This window comes from Papaver somniferum, chromosome 1, assembly GCF_003573695.1.
Source record: "Papaver somniferum cultivar HN1 chromosome 1, ASM357369v1, whole genome shotgun sequence".
Lineage (NCBI taxonomy): Eukaryota > Viridiplantae > Streptophyta > Magnoliopsida > Ranunculales > Papaveraceae > Papaver > Papaver somniferum.
Genome location: NC_039358.1, coordinates 143,398,672 through 143,402,842, shown reverse-complemented (window position 1 = coordinate 143,402,842; position 4,171 = coordinate 143,398,672).

Here is a 4,171-nt window from a genome sequence, read left to right as displayed (position 1 = left end):
AATAATGGATTTAGTCCATACAAATTGTCGAACGAATTAATGGGTGTGGTTGTTATACCCCCGCCTTTTCAGAAAAGGAAATAAATGCATGCACATAATAATGCATGGACTTACATTGATGTATCTCAGGCTCAATGGATGCCACCTGATAACCCTTACTATTTTATATGTTGTGACGCACCTTTCAAAAAAACTGAAAATAGTCACTTGGGAATTGGACTAATGTTACGTGATTCTATAGGAAACTATAAGCATGCAAGATGCTCTTATCCATACAGATTCCTAAGTACAGAGCATGCTGAGAGTGAGGGACTGCTGCAAGCCATGGAGTGGGATGAAGAGCTCAGATTATAACAGGTATATTTTGAGTTGGACGTGGCGTTAGTGGTGGATGCAGTGAATCATGATAATCACAAAGTAGCATCGGAGAATCAATCTATCATTCTCGATATTATAACTAAACTTTGCAAGTATCCATATGGAATTTCAGTTTATTAAAAGAGTCTGCAATAAGCTAGCGGACTCATTCGCTAGGCATGCTAGGATTTTTAAAGTTTCTAAGTCATGGATAGGCTACTCACCAAGTTTATTTCTTTGTACAATATTGGAGGAATCAAACAATGTCCCCTTTTCAGTTAAGTAATGAATCTACTTTTTAGTATCATAAAAAAAAAACTAATCATACGATATTACTTTTATTGCAAATATTAATTACTCAGTGAATTGGTTATTCAGCAATATCAGTGGTCAATTTCTTTAGTATATTATGTCATCAATCTGATGACAGGGAAGGGATGAAAATGTTAGAGCATTTCTCGGTCGAACTCGCAAGCGTTGTTATCTCAAGCTTGTTTGTCAAGTTTAGATGATCAAATCTATAGTCTTGATTTCTACTCTACTTATAGCTATGTCTCGGATTAGGATAGAATGTGTTTGTGTTGAATTCTTGTCAAGTTTAGAATGGGTTTATGTTGAATTCTTGTCTTGTTGGGATAAATATGTTGTTTGTGTGACAAAGAAAAGATGATTGAAGATATGTTGTTGACTTCAGAAGAAGTAGAAGTTGTTGTCATTAAATTTTGAAAGATGAGGCTTTGGATAGAAATTGAAAGCCGGAAAAATAGGTGAAATCGACAAAGGCTAAAATTGTAAAATCATGTTCTTGCATATTTCTGACACGGCTTCAGACACGTATGTGAAACTCATATTTTAGGATTCGTGAAAGCTCATTTCACAATCTCTGACTAAGTGTACACCCTCTCAGAGCATGCATGAATATGTGATCCTTAAAGCCTCTCAATTGAGCTTTAAACACTTTGCATATTTCATCAATACCTTTGTATAGGAATGGATGATAATTGGACGGCTCCTAGACATATTGCATGCTAGTATAGAGCGTTAACGTCTTCAGGATGTCTCAACGTTCCATGACTATACAAAATTAATATTCGGAGCGAATATGATGTCTCTACCATATCATACCTCGATTCTCGAATAAACGCTCCTAGACATATTGCATGCTAGTATTGATCCATTCATGTATTAATTCTAACGCAACATTCATCAATTGAATTCCTAGAAAATAATCTATTTTATTTCATTATTCCTTTTCATGGTTTATTCTCAACTGAATTCCATGGATTAGTAATAGATATTCACTTTTCGGACATTTAGGGCAGCACTGAGTAAACCTAGAAAATGGTGTGAGTGTACTTAACAATAATACACGAACGAGCACCCAAATATGTGATGAGTGCCAAATAATGTATATATTTATCCCTTTTTGTTGGCATTTAACTCATCTTTTGTGCAGTAATTCTACATTTTATCCCATATTCTGTATTTTCATTGTTTTCAAGAATAAATATTTTTCTTACTTAATTTTGCATTTTTAGGTAATAAATAAAGTTTGGATGAATAGCAGAGCGGAAAAGAGCAGAAAAGTAGTGAAAAGCCGGGAGGAATTACACAAGGAAGCCGCGAAGAATGTTGTGCACAAGACCAAAAGGCTAGAAGTGGGCTTGAAGAAGAAGAATTGTCCTTAAAGAAGATATGTGCTTGGCATACCCAAGGCCCAAAACCCTTACTCAAACACATTTCCACTATCCAAGCCCGTCTCGGATTTCAGCCGTCAGATCGAAGCATTTCAGCATCCTACGGTCGCTCCATCATCGCACATCAAACTCCGAAGCCCCCGATTTACATCGCAACGCCCATCTCCATCTTGGGTCGTCCGTTTTGCTACATCCCTTCATCCGACGGTCGCTCCACGCTTACCTCCGTATCGCCGTTGGATCCACCTACCATCTTCCCATCCATCGCTCCTTGTCGCAGATCATCAAACCTCGCCGAACCCGCCTAACACCCAAGTATCGAACACCCTATACCCATCGCCAAACACACCCTTCTCCCAAAAACATCGAGTTCTTCTCCTCCACTCCGTCTGCAGAGAGCTGCTCCACAGCTCTGCAACTCCATCACCTCCACCAGCTACACCCTCTGCCTCACAACCATCTCCATACCCCGACACCACCTCAATCACCATCACTTTCTCCAACCCTCTAGCCTAGTTGCTTTTTCAAACCCACATCTCTCTGACCTAGGTGTGGAGTTGATGAAACAACTCGAGCTAGGGTTGCAGTACATCAATTGGAGCAGGAAGAGCATCAGAGGAACATCAAGAAGCATGGGTCGAAGCCAATTTACACATGGGTATGTCGAATTTGATTTTCCCCAAAAATTAGGGTTTGTAGAAGTTTAGGGTTTTGTTGTAAACTATAAATAGGAACTGATGTAGGATGTTAAAACTTGTTCTTGGTTAGCCGAGATACCCCCTAATTGGGTTAATTTAATTTAATGTCAATTTTGATTTCACTGTTAATTTTTAGGGTTCTTCATTTGCAATTTTCATTCACTGTTTAGTAGTTTAAATGATCATGTTTAGTTCCATTGTAGTGTTAATTATGTTCTGAGTTCACTGCTGAGGCTCAGATGAAACCTTAGTGCACTAATGAATGATGAATTGCTAGGAAGACCTGTTTTGCTTGAGTAATGGGAAGTAGTTGGTGCTCTGATATGCCTGTAGGGGCAAATCAGTGAGCAAGCTGATTTTCTTCCCATTCTAGTTGGATGCTTAAGTTTTTAAATCTAGAATTGCATTGTTTAGCTAGGACACAAGGTGGATTCTAAGCCTTAGCTTAGCCACAGCTGCAAACTCCTCCCTGCCCTTGGCTAACAACCTTGGTTTATTTGATTTTGTTTCCTGTTAACTGCCACTGTTACCATTTGTTTCATTGCTGCTCCCTTGCCTTAGGCTAACTGCCTTTGTGCCTCATTGCCACTGATTTTTGCTTCTTTCCCATGATCATTGTTAGTTTGTTTCACTGCCACTATTTGCTCTTTCTTCTCTTTTGTTTCTCCTGTTCTTGCTACTGCATTCACTGCCTTGTTCTCCCCCAGCTGCTGCTGCTGTGCTACTACTTGCTGCTGCTGAAGCCACCACTGCTGCTGTGCACTGCTTCTGCTGCTGCTGTGCACTGCTGAAGCCCAGATTCATAACAAAAGCCCACTGTGGACTTAATAAAAGCCCAGGTTCAAGGCCCAGCCACAGTTCAGGTTAAGGTCTAAGGCCCAATTCACTGTTACTAAGCCCAGTTCACTGTTAGCCCAAAGCCCAGTACAACTCTAAAGACCAAAAGCCCATAAGTTCACAGTCAATCCAAAAGCCCACTGAGCCCAAAACCATTTCATTGTTACAAAAAACCCACTAAGCCCAAAGCACAATTAGAAGCCCAATAGCAATTTAGAGCCCAAATAGCTAAAAACTCCAAACACTCCCAATCTCTGTGGATCGACCCGTACTTGCACGAGCTACAACTGACGACCGTGCACTTGCGGTATTACTGTAGGCCCGTTTCATTACGCTCATATTTTCACACTCCTTCGGGCCCACCAAGTTTTTGGCGCCGTTGCCGGGGATTGGTGCTGTGTTTTTCTTGTAGTTTTATTAGCTATTTTTGCATTTCACTGCATAGCATTTGCATCTGCATCTGCTTCACTTCATTTGCTGTTGGACCTGCTGTTCTGAACCTGTTTTTCCTCTGCTGGGACGCCACCAAGGAAAAGAACCAAAGCCCAACTGGGTTTTTGCAACAATATCAGAGCAGCTGGG